Source organism: Hylobates moloch, unplaced genomic scaffold, assembly GCF_009828535.3.
Source record: "Hylobates moloch isolate HMO894 unplaced genomic scaffold, HMol_V3 SCAFFOLD_16, whole genome shotgun sequence".
Taxonomy (NCBI): Eukaryota; Metazoa; Chordata; class Mammalia; order Primates; family Hylobatidae; genus Hylobates; species Hylobates moloch.
In genome coordinates this window covers 12,857,780-12,874,181 of record NW_026652291.1, presented here as the reverse complement: position 1 = coordinate 12,874,181, position 16,402 = coordinate 12,857,780, and the positions used below count along the sequence as shown (strand labels likewise).

Here is a 16,402-nt window from a genome sequence, read left to right as displayed (position 1 = left end):
TCAATCAAATACAATTAAGGAATACATGAATACATTGGTTTGTTTCAGAAAGGTGGGACAACTTGAAAACTGTGGGGGTGGGGAGCAGTGTTCCAGGCTATAGGTAAATTTAAACATCCTGGTTGACGATTGAGTTTTTGTCTAAGGACCTGGGATCAATAGAAAGGAAATGTTCATAAAAGAATGTGAAAAACCAAGGTTCTTTTGAAGTCTCATAGTGGCTGCCCTTAGAAACAATCGATAACAAATGTTTCCTATTCAGACCCTTTAAAAGGTGCTAGACTCTCTGCCAGTTTTGGTAGACAACATAGTAAGTGCACATACAAATAAACACATCTAGATGTGTATACACACACATAAATGAAAATCCAGTAGCTTGGAACCTTAGCCATGAGATAGCAATACAAGCTTACTGTTTTACTTTGCCCCAATAGATAAGCCAATGAAGGCTACGAACCAAAATTTCGGGTAAAGCAGTCTCCTTGGCAGTTTTGTTGTTAAAGGCCAGACCTCCCCAGACTCCAACGAGTGCTGGAGCCAAACAGTACCAAAGGAGGGCATCACACATTAACCAGGCTCCCTGCTTAGAACAGCAGCACAAGTGGGATCCATGCAACACCATCCCACTCTCCCAGTAGACAGTAAACTCCAGATTCTAAACAATTTTGGGGCCAAGCAGCCATTGCAACTGCAAGAGAAAATTCTAAGGAGGGCTTAGTACTAGACCTCAGAACCTCTGCCAAGAGCATCCCCTTTGGGAGGTTGAGGTCTGCAGGATCCCCCAGAGCATCCTCCTGTTGGCTCCAATCTTAGAGTGTCAGATGTCTCTGACCTTAGGTGGGCACCGGCGCCACTTTGCATGTGTTCCTTTCAGAGCCTGCGATGAGCTTTCCTTTGGTACCTGGGTGTAATCCCTGACTTTTAGCATCCTTATAATTTGATAAGGCCACACCTTCCCATGCTTCCTGTTCTGTTAGAAACAAATTTTCGGTGCCACAAAGTGAACCCAGCACTCAGGCAAAAGTTTTCTCAGCAAGGCAATTTACTTCTATAGAAGGGCGCTTCTGGCATGCGAGGCAGAGGCAAGGGGGAGCATGCAAAACAAAGGAGAACAGGAGTTTCTTATCCCTAACGCAGACCCTGTTCCTGTGTCTTCCCCCTGTGGGCTGGGGTCAGACCGCACAATCTAGGCTAATTCCGATTGGCTACAGTTGACATCATCAAAGGAGGCAAGGGTGGGCCTTTGACAGGAAGGACAGGTACAGTACATTTTGGGGTGTTTGGGCACAGCAGAGAGTGGGAGGGCTGATAGATGAATGGGTATGATTACCTTTTAGAATAGAACAAAGAACCAGGAACAGAAACTCTTTGAAGAGGAACTATTTGTTCCCAACAACAATTTCCTCCTCTTGAATTTATACATTTTCCTTAAACCTATCTAACATGATTTGGATTTGGTGATCGTTCAGGGGGAAGAATTTATTACTATAGGATTGGGAAGAACTAGGGAAGTTTTTGTGAATAGCTGTCTCTATAAGTCTTTGGACTAGTCCACGAATGCAGGGCATGATGCAGCATCCAACAAGAATAAGCACAGCTATTGCGATTGCGAGAGAGGTAACAATAGAGGCCATGAGTCCTTTCCATTTACCAAACCATTTCCCTAACCATCCTGTGAAAGGGTCACTTATCCCAGAATTTGTGGCTAATTCATCTGACAAGGAGGTAAGACCTCGTAAAGCTTTTGTAATTGTTCCATCGGGGGCTGTATTGTTGGGAATGTAGGTGCAGCATTGGGTTCCTATCATAACACAAACTCCACCTTTTTCTGCTAATATCATATCTAGGGCCATTCTGTTTTCCCAAGCCATTTGGCTAGTAGGCCCTAATTGTTCAGCTATTCCTCGGATAGCATCCCTAGTGTAATTAATAAATCGCTGCTGGTTATAATAGATGTAATTTATCCAACCTACATTCTTATTAACAGCTACCGTTGGAAATAATGATTCAAATCCTGCAGCTATTGGGTTTCGGGCTTTGAATCTGTCGGGTACCCCCTGTGGGACTCCAATTGAGTCTATATAGACACTAGAGTCGAAAGATCCTTGAGGGGCCTCTCTTGTTTTACGGTGTTGTAGTTTCTCTTTTTTTGGTTGTTGAAATGCCAGGGTGAAAGGGATGGCCAATTGAATTAGAGCACAAGTACCACTCCAGTTATGTGGCAGAGTGTCCAGCAGTTGTCTACCACAATACCACCATACATCAGCTCGGGCATGAACAAGGGCAGACTTATTGGTAAGCTCTTGGAAAGACTTAATCTCACTGCATCCCTGTAGGTCCCCAAGAAACTGCAAATTTTTTCCCCGTCGTGAGAGACAGGAAGTAAACTTGGCATCTGGAGATGGAGGCTGGAAGGCCCTCTGGGGCTCACCCTCAAGTTGTTGAATTTCAGGGAATCTCATAGAGAGAATTCGACAGAATTCACTATCCCAGGCTGTGGGGTGTTGGAAAAGAGCCACCATGCAGCCCATGCCCGGTTGGGCAGAAGACCATCCAAGTGGAAAGGGGACGACTTGGGCCTCTGGCCTACCTTGCGCACAAGCGTAACAGTCGCTTTTGTTTAGACTGCGAACGGAATATTCAATCCATTCCATCCAGGCATTTGCTTCTTTGTATCCTCTTTCAATTGTCAGTGTTTGTTTTAAATTTTTAATCTCTACAATAGCTACTTTGTTTTTGTCATCAGGTGAAGAGACAGTGGTCTGGTCAGCAGGTGTAGAAGAGGATAGACGTGGAGATATGAGGGGTGGAGATGTAATGAGCTGCAACCTGAAGAATCCTATGGGGTCTTTTCCTCTTACATCTGCTCCCATACCATAGAAACGGTTTAGGGTGGGGGAGGAATCTCGGAGAGTTGAGGTGGTGATGGAGATTTGCACCGGGTTACATTGGTTATATCGACAATTGGGAGGGGCACTTCCTTTAGTAAAATGGATATAGGGCTTTAGAACCGCTAGCGGGAAATCCTTTGAGGGGACCCAGTCTTGGTGTTGAGTGGTCCAAACGACATATTCCCAAGAATGACAAAACGGAAACCTACGCAAGTTAGAAGCATCTGCTTTGGAGGGGCAGAGATATTTATCTGCTGCTGCAAGCTGTCTCTGGCTTTGGAGATCCCCACAAGGTATAACTAAACAAGCATCAAAGGTAATGGTCTGGGGTGAGTCTGATCTAGTTACGTTAATAATGAGGTGGCTAGCAAGAGAACAAGGAAAGAAGAAGGAGTAACAGAATAGATGAAAGAGAATTAAACTTTCCTTAGCTTTAGTTGGGTAGGATTTTCCCCTGGGGCTATGACCCATGACCCTGGAGGGGGCGGTGCTTTCTGGACTCCGGTGTGATGGGTCCATCCTTTCTCGGCAGTTCAGACTGCAGTTTCAGTTGTTAGGAGCACTAGATATGGTCCCTCCCGGGACGGTTCAACTTTCTCTTCTTTCCAGCTCTTATTGAGGACGTAGTCTCCGGGCCGGTGCTGATGGACTGGAAACTCAAGAGGCAGGGTTTACGCTAAGAGGTCTTTAGTCCTAAGGGAAGATAAGGTAGAAGATAGACGAAGTATATAATTCCTAAGGAATTAATCTTTGGTCTCAAAAGTGGGAATATCACTAGTGGAACTTAAGTATGGTAACCTACAGAGCATTTCATAAGGGGATAAGCCAACATCTGTTTGAGGGGCAGTTCGGATCCTGAGTAGAACGATGGGGAGACACTTAGTCCAGGGTAATGGGGTTTCTAAAATTAACTTAGATGATTTTTTAAAGTCTGATTCATCCTTTCTATTCTTCCTGATGAGGATGGATGCCAGGGGCATGATACTCCCATTTGATTCCTAAAGTTTGAGTAAGCCCTTTAATGATATTTGCAGTAAAGTGAGTCCCGTTGTCTGAGTCAGTGTTTTCTACTGGCCCGAACTGAGGTATTATCTTCTCTAGTAATACTTTAACCACATTATTAGCTGTTGCACTGGGGAGGGGAATGGCTTCAACTCAATGGGTGAGGTGGTCTACTATTATGCCACGAGCAGAAGTTTCTTTTTCCTTCCCCAACTCGGGGCATTCTCTTTTGAAGTGGCCTGCTCTTCCACATTTGAAGCACCTATCCTGTCCTCCGTCTCTCTCATTTCCAGGATTATTTGACCTTGCTCCCCCACACTCTTTAGAGGGCCTGGTAGCTGAGGGTCTGGGTCCCCTAGTAGGAGGCTTGGGTCCTCCAAATGGGGTTTGGACCCTTTATAATTCCTGGCCCCCTGGAGTCTCTGTTTAGAAACATATGGCTTGAAGCCATCTGTTGGAAGGTGGATAGCATAAGTTTCGTTTTTTGTTTTTGCTTTTCTTAATCTCTCCTCACATATACTTTTTGGGCTTCTCCTAGGGGTTCCTCTCTGAACCGGTTTTTCGTTTTCTAGTTTCTGCAACTTCTTTGCTATGTCTGGCCAGCTATTTGTGACAAAATGTAGCTTTAATATTCCTTGCCCAAGAGGGTCTTCTGGATCTAAATCTGCATATTTCCTTATTTGTTCCCTTAGTCTTTCTAGAAATTTCATGGGCCCTTCATCTTTTCCCTGTTGCATGTCAAATGTTCGAGAAAGATTCTGAGCATGGGGCACTGACTCCCAGATTCCTTTAATGATCATTTCCCTAAGATCTTTCATGTTTTCCCAGCAGACTGCGTTGTTATTATCCCATTGAGGATCTTGGGCTGGGAATTTCTGGTCTGCTGCAGGAACATTTTGGCCAGGAGAATGTTCACATTCCCAAATTGTCATAGCAGCCCTGCGAATCATCCCCCTTTCTTCCCCTGAGAAGAGGATACCCAGGATGGACATTAATTCGGCCCAGGTATATAACTGGGGGCCTAGGAATTGATCTGCCAGCCCGTATGGGTCATCTAGCAGTGGCTTAAGTTCTTTCTTTAAACCTCGAACCTCTGAACTAGTCAAAGGAGCATTTACAAAGCCAGTAGCTCCTCCTCCCTGGGGCACCTCTCTCAAAGGGAACAGAGTTGGAGCTGATTCCTTAGAGGCAGAGGGGAAAGGAAGATTTTGAATATCCTTCTTACATGGTAGTCCCTTTAGGGAAGGATACTTAGGCTGACAAGGAACAGACTCATGGGGTGGTGGTAATTCTCAAGAGTCAGAGTATAAGGGGGAGGAATAATAGGAGTAGCAGAAGGATCTGGGACCGAGTCCAGGGTGGCAGCAGCTGCCCGTGGAGGGGGCAGGTCAAGTGGGGGGGAATTAAATGGGGAAAGGTGGTTTAGAGGGTTCCAGGAGTTGGGATCTCTCTGCCTAGGGGTTGGTTTTACTATGCCTTGCCCTGCATTCTTTAGGGGAAAGAGGAGAACAGGTCGTTTCCTCCAGAAGAGGGCATAGTCTCTTCCTGCAAGACCAGACTTTTGTCATTCACATACTGAGTTAAAAGTTAACAGACCCAATCCTCATCTGATCCATATTTTGGCAAGAAGATGGCAGGTTTGAGGATGGGTTCCTTGGCCCAAATGAAACAACAATATTTTATCATCTGTTGCTTTTTCTTGTGCCTATTCCTCTCATTCTCCTTCCAATATTTTAGCATGAGACCTAGAGGACTATCGGAGGGGATCTGACTATCCCCGTCCTTACCTTTCCCTGTTGTACTAGGAGTGTTTCCCATCTTGGAGGTTTTGGATGCCCCCTTGAGTGTGTGTGTGGCCCAATCTCTCTTACTAGAGTTCTCTTGCCTTCCCTTTTCTCTAGAGGCTCAACCCCCATTAATGGAGGTTTCTTGCACTCCTTTCCATTCACTTCATCCTATCTGGCCACTTCCTTCACAGGAAATTAGGTCCCTCTTAGCATTGGCATGCTATAGCCCCACAGCAGGATCTGCCCTAAGCCATTTGAAGATGAGGTGACCACAGAACCACCGATAGTACCCACTCAGCCCGGACAGCAGTAATGCCTATCACCATTCACACAAGCAGCACCGCATGTAGTAGTGCCTATGACCGTTCACACACACTTTCAACCTCCAAGATATCCCAACCACCAACGAAATACTTCACTGCCCCCACGGCTTTTCTTACTTTGGTCTTGTGTGCAAAGTTACCTGGTCGCCACGGTATTTGTAGGCAAGCCTTTCCTTCCAACGTTGCCGAGAGTCCAGGTTTATTCGTCACAGCAGGTGGGGTCCCGATCTCTAGCCCTTGAGGCCACGTCAGCAAGGCAGTGGGTCACGTCTCCCCCTGGGAGATGACCAGAGACCCCTTCCCCAGAGGAGAATGGGAATCCTGGGCAAGGCCACAGATTGTTAGAAACAAATTGTCAGTGCTGCGAGGTGAACCCAGCATTCAGGCAAAAGTTTTCTCAGCAAGGCAATTTACTTCTATAGATGGGCGCTTCCTGCATGCAAAGCAGAGGCAAGGGAGAGCATGCAAAACAAAGGAGACCAGGAGTTTTTATGCCTGAAGCAGACCCTGTTCCTGTGTCCTCCCCCTGTGGGCTGGGGTCGGACCACACAATCTAGGCTAATTCCGATTGGCTACTGTTGACATCATCAAAGGAGGCGAGGGTGGGCGTTTGACAGGGAGGACAGGTACAGTGTATCTTGGTTGTGTTTAGGCACAGTGGAGATAGGGAGGGCTAATAGATGAATGGGTAAGATTACCTTTTAGAATAGAACAAAGAACCAGGAACCAAAACCCTTTGAAGAGGAACTATTTGTTCTTAACAACAGCAGCACAAGTGGGATCCATGCAATGCTATCCCACTTTCCCAGTAAACTCCAGATTCTAAACAATTTGGGGGCCAAGGAGCCATTGCAACTGCAAGAGAAAATTCTAAGGAGGGCTTAGTACTAGACCTCAGAACCTCTGCCAAGAGCATCCCCTTTGGGGAGGTTGAGGTCTGCAGGATCCCCCAGAGCATCCTCCTGTGGGCTCCAATCTTAGAGTGTCAGATGTCTCTGACCTTAGGTGGGCACTGGCGCCACTTTGCATGTGTTCCCTCCAGAGCCCGCTATGAGCTTTCCTTTGGTACCTGGGTGTAATCCCTGACTTTTAGCATCCTTATAATCTGATAAGGCCACACCTTCCCTTGCTTCCTGTTCCGTGAACTTTAATGATAGGAACTGGAGGCTGGGTGGGTTTCTTTTGCTCTTAGCCAGTTGAATAGGAGAAGGGAAGAATTTAGCATAAGAAAAGAAGGTTTAAGTCCTGAAACATGCGAGTTTGCTCTGAGCTGTGCCACGTGTAGGGATCAGGGACCACACTCAGAAAATATTTTTTTTAATAAAAGAATCCTTTCCCATTCTGGACAGGGCAATTATTCCCATTCGTTCCTAGGCCTTCAGGCAATACTGGGGAGTGACCCCAGCCAATTATCCTCAATTTCCAAGGAGCTACTGGGAAACAGCCACTGAAAGACTGAAAAAGAAAGAGAGAGAAAAAAGAAATGAAAAAGACCCTGGTCCCTTCAGTGAACTGGGCGGTGGCATTTAGGCTTCTCCACATGGAAACCCCTTGGTTTCACTGGCCACGGCCAGAAACCTGCAGTTGCTTTCGTATTTAGGCGCTGCCCACCAAGGGTCCTGAGTTGGAAAAGAAAAGAGAGAGAGAGAGAGATTGATTGATTGATTGATTCCCCTGTATGGAGCAAAAAGGAAAAAGAGAAAGGAGAAAAAGAAATCCCAAACTTTGGACTTAACCTCTTCATCCCCGCTGGCTCGCCAAAATATGTCACCAGTAGAGGGTGTCCAGGTTCTTGGCATCTTGAACAAAGAATTGGACAAAACGCACAAACAAAACAAGGAAGGAATGAAGGGGTTTACTGAACATGAAAGTACACTCCACAGTGTGGGAGCAGGCCCAAGCATAGGGCCTCAAGGGCACCGTTACAGAATCTGGGGGAGTTTAAATACCCTCTAGAGGATTCCATTGGTTACTTGGGGTACACCCTATGTAAATGAAGAGTATGAAGTAAAGATACAAAGTCATTTGCTTGGCCTGTGCCCTATGGAGAGGATATTTCCTGTCATAGCTGAAGTGCGAACTGGCCTTACGTTCCCTGCCTCCAGACCCTATTTTCCTGCCCCAGTAATAGTTGATGTTAACAGCTGCTGCCTCTTGAGGGCACACCAGGTACCTGGCACTGTGCTAAGGGCTTTTATAGCCATTCTCTTTTTAAATTTTGCAAACAATTTCAGGAGGGAAATGCTCTCGTTATCCCCATTCTACAGATGAGGAGACGGAGACTGAGAGAAGTCACTTGCCCAGCTGGTAAATGGCAGGGCAGGGTTTCAAACCAGACACATCACCAAAGTCCACACTGTCTGCTCCAGAGGCCTCACTGTGTGCATCCTGCAATAATTCTGATGCCTGTAGGCCCACAAGGCAAAACATCAGAGGCCTCCTGGCCCTTGGTACATTATGACACGTTAGGCTGTTAGAGAGGTAGGTGCCAAGCTCCTAACCGTAGCGGAAGAAGCCTAACAGTGTTAGGCACATGTTAGGTGCTGTGAATGAACAAATGATGGCATAATTCCAAAGCCCAGAACTTGAGCTTGTTATTTAATCTCCCTGAGCCTCAACTTCCTCTTCTGTCAAATGGGAATGATGATATCATTATATTGGTGCTGAAGGAGGGAATAAGAAACACATGTAAAGAGACAGCACCGACCCAGCACAGTGGCTCACACCTGTAATCCCAGCACTTTAGGAGGCCGAGGCGGGTGGAACACTTGACGTCAGGAGTTCTCAAGACCAGCCTGGGCAACTTGGTAAAACCCCACTCTACTAAAAATGGAAAAATTAGCCGGGTGTGGTAGCGCATGCCTGGAATCCCAGCTACTCGGGAGGCTGAGGCAGGAGAATGGCTTGAACCCAGGAGGCAGAGGTTGCAGTGAATTGAGACTGTGCCACTGCGCTCCAGCCTGAGCGACAAAAAAGAAACAGCACCCTGCCCCACACCCAGTCAGTGCCCTTGTTCTACTTCCATGAATTGGGCCATAGGGGTTTGCTGGAGCAGCAACTTTGTCTATGCTCTGGAGCCATGGTCACCAAGCTCACTGCTGTCACCACTCAACCTTTCCTCCATGTTCAGAAAAGCAGGTGCCCCTGGGCCTACCCTCAAACTCCCAGGGTACCCTGGGAGGCCACAGGGCACAGAGCCTGGCATCACCATATTTTGAGGGATGTCAGCTCCGGGGCCTGAGTTTGTGAGTAGCTCAGAAGTGAGATGCTGTGGGAGGGATAGCCCCAGGCTGGGAGTTGGAAACCCATCACTTAGAAGCTTGTGACCCTGGGCAAGTCACCTGACCTCTCCTGGCCCCCAGTTGCCTCCCCCATCAAGGGGATGTTAGCCAAGATGGAACATCAAAGTTCTAGAGCTCTGTGGTTGTGCAATTCTAAGATCCTGCCCTACAGACTCCTTCAGAGCCTAACTCCTAGAGGCAGCAGGTGATGTCCCAGAGGCATATCACGTGCCTTGTGTCACCTCCAGGACATGGCACAGAGGGGTGTTTCAGTGGATGCTTGTCAGTCCTGGCGTTTAGTTAGGTATGTGTCCCCAGCACCATGCTGAACCACAGGCCTGGTCCTCAGCAAGCCTATCCAGGCCCCTTCCCCTTCCCAGAGCCTCTTGTCAGTGAGCACTTGGGGCCCGGGGGGCTGGGCTGGGAGCCTGTTCCTGGATCTTATTCCCCATGACAGCATGGCAGCCCCCAGAGGGCCAAGCTGCACAGTGAAGATTCCCCAGAGCAGGATGCCCCCGTCCCTCTCAATCCAGCACTCAGAAAGCACATTCTGTGCTCTGTCTGCAGCCTCTGCCCCCAGAAATAAAAAAGAGACAGATTCTGCTTCAAGATGCCCACTCCAAACTAATGCAAAGCCTAGGTGGACTGGCGTAAGGGCTCTAGAGAGGGTTTCCAGACCTGGCTGGGTCCCACAGTCACCAAAGAGCTGGTTAAAAATACAGACATGGATGAAACTGGAAATCAGCATTCTCAGTAAACTATCGCAAGGACAAAAAACCAAACACCGCATGTTCTCACTCATAGGTGGGAATTGAACAATGAGAACACATGGACACAGGAAGGGGAACATCACATTCCGGGGACTATTGTGGGGTGGGGGGAGGGGGGAGGGACAGCATTAGGAGATACACCTAATGCTAAATGATGAGTTAATGGGTGCAGCAAACCAACATGGCACATGGATACGTATGTAACAAACCTGCACATTGTGCACATGTACCCTAAAACCTAAAGTATAATAATAATTTAAAAAAAAAAAAAAAACAGACTCCTCCCAGGAGATCCTGACTCAGTGGGTCTGGGGTGGGACGCAGGAATCTGCATTTTTTTTTAGGGGGGGTGGTTGGAGTCTCACTCTGTCATCAGGCTGGAGTGCAGTGGCGTGACCTGGGCTCGCTGCATCCTCCGCCTCCTGAGTTCAAGCAATTCTCCTGCCTCGGCCTCCCGAGTAGCTGAGACTACAGGCACACACCACTACCCCCCGCTAATTTTTTTTGTATTTTTAGTAGAGTCAGGGTTTCACCATGTTGGTCAGGCTGGTCTTGAGCTCCTGACCTCAAATGTTCTGCCCACCTCAGCCTCCCAAAGTAGGAATCTGCATTTATAATGAGCCTGTCTCAGACCAGGGTTTGAGAACTTCTTCCAGGTGAATGATAACAATTGCTTACCTGGGGGTCTCCTAGGGGCAGACTTTGGGACAAGATTCATATAAAAGGGGTTATTCAGGACTTGCCCTCGAGGAGAAAGCAGGAGGGAGTAGGGGAGCAGGACTGGGAGTGGGAGAAGCCCAGTGAGGGTGCGACTGCAGGGTGACCCCAACCTCAGTCTGGTCCTGTGGGCAGCTCTGGAGCATAAAGTAAACCTGGGGCCACTACTAGGCATGTGTGAGGCTCCAGCACCAGGACAATCCCTGATGGTCCCAAGGGCCAGCACTTAAGGCAACCCCCACTGAGGCTAGGGGATGGGTGTGTAGAGCCGGTAAAGCCATCAGGGTAGTGGGATGTCAGCAGTGATTTCGTGACTGGCTCCTGCTGATGGGGCATCTGTGCTGAGTGAGCCTTTGTGCTGCGACTGCCCACAGAGCTCCCTCTAACCGCTACAGCAATAACAGCTTTAGGGAAGGTATTACTGCTTCAGTGATGCCAGCCCCCAGGGCTGTGCTGAGGATCAGACTCCATGATCCTTGGAAGGGGGTTAGCAGAGTGCCTGGCATGAAGTAAGGGCTCAAAAAACAATCAAGCGTGTCCTCATTACTGTTACAGATAAAGAAACTGAGGCTGGGGATGTGACCTGCCTTGGTGTCACAGCCAAGTTCTGAGCCGATTTGAACCCAAGTGTATGTGACCCGCAAGCCCCAGCTGCTTCTGCCCAGGAGACTGACTGCCAGGCCCGTGGCTGGGAGGATGCCTGTGCTGCCCCCCCTCCAGCCGCTCCCTCCACATATGGGAGCCATGTGGCCCTCCTTATTGTGATGTTTCGAGCCGGGCAAGGAAGGGCGGGAAGGGAACTTAAGGCAGAGGAGACAGCATGGGCAAATGCCTGGCCGTGGGAAAGCTATGGGCAGCCTCAGGAGTGGCTTCATGGGCAGAACTGCATAATGGGTGGGAGGTAAAATGCTTGGAAAGCCTTGAACGCTGTGCCTAGGGATTGCAGGGACTTCCTTCGGCAGGTGCTGTGAGCCTGTTGCTGATACCAGACTGCTCTTCAGTGAGCAACCTGGCCACAGCAGGTGGTGGGATTGGAGGAAGGGGAGAGCAGAGACCAGCAAGGGGCTGCTGCAGCCATCCTGGCCCTATGCGGAGGTGACTGCCCCAGGCAATGGCTAGGGGAACCAGAGGGGTGAGGGCAGCCACTGAGGGAGGGAGCAGGGGGAGACTGTGGAGATGCCAGGGTTTCCATCCTCAACGACAGGAGGACGAACATGCTTGATGGTTTCCTGAGTATTTGCTTGGTGCCAAGGTGCTGTGCTCAGCACCTTGCAAGGATCATGGGGCCTGATGCCCAGCACAGCCCTGGGCACTGCAGTCATTAGCCTCAAGAAGTGGGCTCCATTACCCAAAATGAGGAAGGAAGAGAAGAGCCTCTCAGGCCTGCCCCACCCTAGGATGTGCCCAGTGTTGTGACTAAGCCGCCACCCTCCTGTCCCGGAGGAGGAGATGGCAAGAGGAGGGGATGGCTGGCTGGGCATCCTTGCCCTAGGAGAAATCTCGTCACTGTGCCTGGAAAGCTCTGATCTATAGCTGGCCAGTCAGAAGCCGGCTGGTGGCCTGAGACAACTGCATCTGAAGTGGGGGCAGGCTTGGAGGACTGAAGCCTTAAGTCTGCAGAGTCTAACTCTACATCCAGTTAATTAGTGTCAGAATTGAGCTGAATCGTTGTATACCCAGTTGGTGTCTGGAGAATTGGAGAATTGATTGCTAGTGTTGGAAAACACTTCAGAGGGGTTTATAAAATCAGTTTAGTGGGTCATGGCTTTTTTCTTTTTAATGAAAAAGTAAACTGGACTAGAAACTATCAGAATCTCATGTAGCTGGAGTAAGTCTTGTTTTGCTAAACTTTTGTTTTCGTGGTGTGTAGGGGGGCGTGTGTGTGTGTTTGTGTGTGTGCATGCACATATGCTGTGTCATGATGTCAAAGGTATTTCTCTCTGTTTACAAAGGTTTGGAAAGCACCAGCTAAAACAGAGACCTCCAGAGAGAGGCGCTGGCTCCCTGGGAAGTACACAAGCTACCCTCTAGAGTGTGGGGGAAATGTCACAATATTTATTCTAAAAATCCCCCCCCCCCTTTTTTTTTTTGAGATGAAGTTTCACTATTGTTGCCCAGGCTGGAGTGCAATGGTATGATCTCGGCCCACTGCAACCTCCGCCTCCTGGGTTCAAGCAATTCTCCTGCCTCAGCCTCCCACGTAGCTGGGATTACAGGTGCCTGCCACCACGCCCTGCTAATTTTTTTTATATTTTTAGTAGAGACTGAGGTTTCACCATGTTGGCCAGGCTGGTCTCAAACTCCTGACCTTCAGGTGATCCACACGCCTCAGCCTCCCAAAGTGCTGAGATTACAGGCATGAGCCACCACACCCAGCCAGCTAAAAATCCCATTTTAAAAATTCCTATTGTTGTGAATGCTTTTTAGTGGATTTCATAGTTTATAAGGAAACACACACACACACACATCAGGAAGGTTGCTTAATTTTAATATTTTTTTAATAGCCCTGACCTTGGGGGCCTGTGATTCCCACCGAAGGCTGCATGCACCAGGATCCCCTCAGGAGCTGTTGGTGCATGGTGGGCATGCATGCACGGTGGCTCACGCCTGTAATCTCAGCGCTTTGGGAGGCCGAATCACTGAAGGTCAGGAGTTCAAGACCAGCCTGGACAACATGGTGAAACCCCAGTCTCTACTAAAAATACAAACTTTAGCCGGGGGTGGTTGCAGGCACCTGTAATCCCAGCTGCTTGGAAGGTTGAAGCAGGAGAATTGCTTGAACCCAGGAGGCGGAAGTTGCAGTGAGCCGAGATCGCACCGCTGCACTCCAGCCTGGGTGCCAGAACGAGACTATCTAAAAAAAAAAAAAGAAGGTGGATTCTCAGCCTACCCCCAGACCTGATGCTAGGCACCCTTGGTTGGAAACCTAGCAATCTGCATTTCTAGCAGCTCCCTAGAGGATTCTGATCCAGGCAGTCTGCAGAGTATAAATGGGTGTGGCGGCCCCAGTGGAGTCCCTCACAAGTGTCTAGTTCCCTTTGGTTTTTTGTTGTCAGTGAGTGTTCAGGTGGAGGCCCCACCACTCCAGCACCCTATCTGGAGGTTTTTCTTGGCATTTTCCAAGAACTAAGGACTCAGCATTTGGAGACGAATAAGCTGTGCATGGCGGCACCAGGTTCAGACGCCTGCCTTTCCCATCTTCACACCCTGCTAATGTTTACTGAGGCATGAAACTGACTTGCCCTCCAGACCCCAAACTGGGCAATTTGCCCAGGCTCCACCTTTGTCACAGAGCAGGAGGGCACCTTGAGGACACACTGAAGCTGAGGTTGGAGGACTGGGGTGTTTACTGTCTTTTATTATGGAACTGGGAGGAACCAGTACAGGCTGCTCCATTAGCTTGGGACCATTTACTTTTCAGCCCATCATAGGCATTGATGGAGTGTAAATGGGAGCAAGCTGGGGAAAAGGGGATCAGTTTGGTAAATTCTGTCATTTCTCCAAATATATCTACCTTGTGGCCCGGCAGACTCACATCTAGGAATGTATTCAATAGAAATACTAGCTTGAGGCTGGGCATGGTGGCTCACACCTGTAATCCCAGCAGTTCGGGAGGCTGAGGCAGGCAGATCACTTGAGGTTAGGAGTTTGAGACCAGCCTGGCCAACATAGAGAAAGCCCATCTCTACTAAAAAATACAAAAATTAGCCGGGCGTGGTGGTGCACACCTGTAGTCCTAGCTACTCGGGAGACTGAGGCAGGAGAATCGCTTGAACCCAGGAGGCAGAGGTTGCAGTGAGCTGAGATCACACCACTGCACTCCAGCCTGGGCAAGAGAGGGAGAGTCTGTCTCAAAAAAGAAAAAAGGAATACTAGCTTGAGGGCAGAAAGATGATGTGCTCAATTCGTTCTTTGCAGCACAATTGGATCCAGTGGCAATTAGGAAATAATTTTTTGCTAAAAACAAGTAGTCTCGGAGTTACAAGCCTGAACCCTCCATTCAGATGCAGGCATTGTCACTTACAAGCTGTGGGATAGGGGCAAGCCACTTAGTCTGTCTGTGCCCCAGTCTTCGGAGCTGCGAGATGAGCATAAGGAAAGTACCTGCTTCATGGAGTTGGTAAGAGGATTTAAAGAGCTAATATAGGTAAAGTGCTTAAAACTTCTCCTGGACACTTAGTAAGCTCTGTAATGGTTAGCATTGATGAAAGGAAGAGAGACAGAGAGGAAGACAGGAAGAGAGAGAGAGGGGGAGGGAAATAGAGAAAGAAAGCAAGCTTGGATGACCATCAAAAGAAGAAAAATAGTAGCTGGGCACAGTGGCTCACGCCTGTAATCCCAACACTTTGGGAGGCCACTGTGTGGATCACCTGAGGTCAGGAGTTTGAGACCAGCCTGGCCAACATGGTGAAAACCCATCTCAACTAAAAACACAAAAATTAGCCAGGCGTGGTGGCACACGCCTGTAATCCCAGCTACTTGGGAGGCTGAGGCAGGAGAATTGCTTGAACCTGGGAGGTGGAGGTTGCAGTGAGCTGAGATTGTGCCATTGTACTCCAGCCTGGGCGACAGAGCAAGACTCTATCTCAAAAAAATAAAATAAATGACGGTTATCCCATGGAATACTCTGCAGCACAGAAAAAGAAAGAAGCCAGTATACATGTACGGACTTGCTCACTATATAGATCACTTTACTGTTCAGTAAAGAAAGCAAGCTGCAGAGCAATTGATGGAACACAGTGCCATTTTCATTTTTAAAATACGTGATGTGGGTCAGACGTGGTGGCTCACGCCTGTAATCCCAGCATTTTGGGAGGCGGAGGCAGGAGGATCACTTGAGGCCAGGAGTTCAAGACAGGCCTGGACAATTTAGTGTGACCCTGTCTCTACAAAAAAAATTAAAAATATATAAAAAATAGTAAAGCAAATTGTGTGTGTGCATGTGTGCTTGGGCACGCATATGTGTGTATTAAAGAAAGGCCAGCAAGTTTCCTCTCCAGAGTGTAGACCAGCAGTCCCCAACCTTTTTGGCACCAGGGACCACTTTCGTGGAAGACAATTTTTCCACGGGCCAGGGGTGGGGTGGGGATGGTTTTGGGATGATTTAAGCACATTACATTTATTATGCACCTTATTGCTTTCACTATTGCATTGAAATATATAGGGAAATAATTATGCAACTCACCATCATGTAGTACCAGTGGGAGCCCTGAGCTTGTTTTCCTGCAACTAGATGGTCCCATCTGGGGGTGATGGGAGACAGTTGCAGATCATCAGGCGTTAGAGTCTCAGAAGAAGCACAAAACCTAGACCCCTCACTCACATAGTTCACAATAGGGTTCACGCTCCTATGAGAATCGAATGCTGCCGCTGATCTGACAGGAGGCGGAGCTCAGGCAGTAATGCGAGTGATGGGGAGCGGCTGTCAAGACAGATGAAGCTTTGCTCACTCATCCGCTGCTCACCTCCTGCTGTGCAGCTCAGTGCCTAACAGGCCATGGCCTAATACCAGACTGTGGCCCAAGGGTTGGGGACCCCTGGGGTAGACAGCAGGACCCTCTGGAGAAGGGAGGACCTGCACATTTTAAGCACTTTTGTATTGTGTGACTTTGGCTACGGTAAATCTGTTTC

General features: G+C 48.5%; 1 protein-coding gene and 1 long non-coding RNA gene across 6 annotated transcripts in view; one reads left to right on the top strand and one right to left on the bottom strand.

Annotated features, from left to right (window-relative positions):
- The window catches only part of RIN3 (Ras and Rab interactor 3), a 168,895-nt gene that overhangs the window by 102,843 nt on the left and 49,650 nt on the right, over positions 1-16,402 (top strand). The gene's annotated exons all lie outside the window — the stretch shown is intronic.
- LOC131381484 (uncharacterized) lies at positions 3,501-7,909 on the bottom strand. The gene is made up of 3 exons (XR_009210253.1): positions 7,740-7,909; positions 6,144-6,324; positions 3,501-3,584 (listed from the first exon to the last, which is right to left on the bottom strand). It is a non-coding gene; the product is annotated as an uncharacterized LOC131381484 (long non-coding RNA).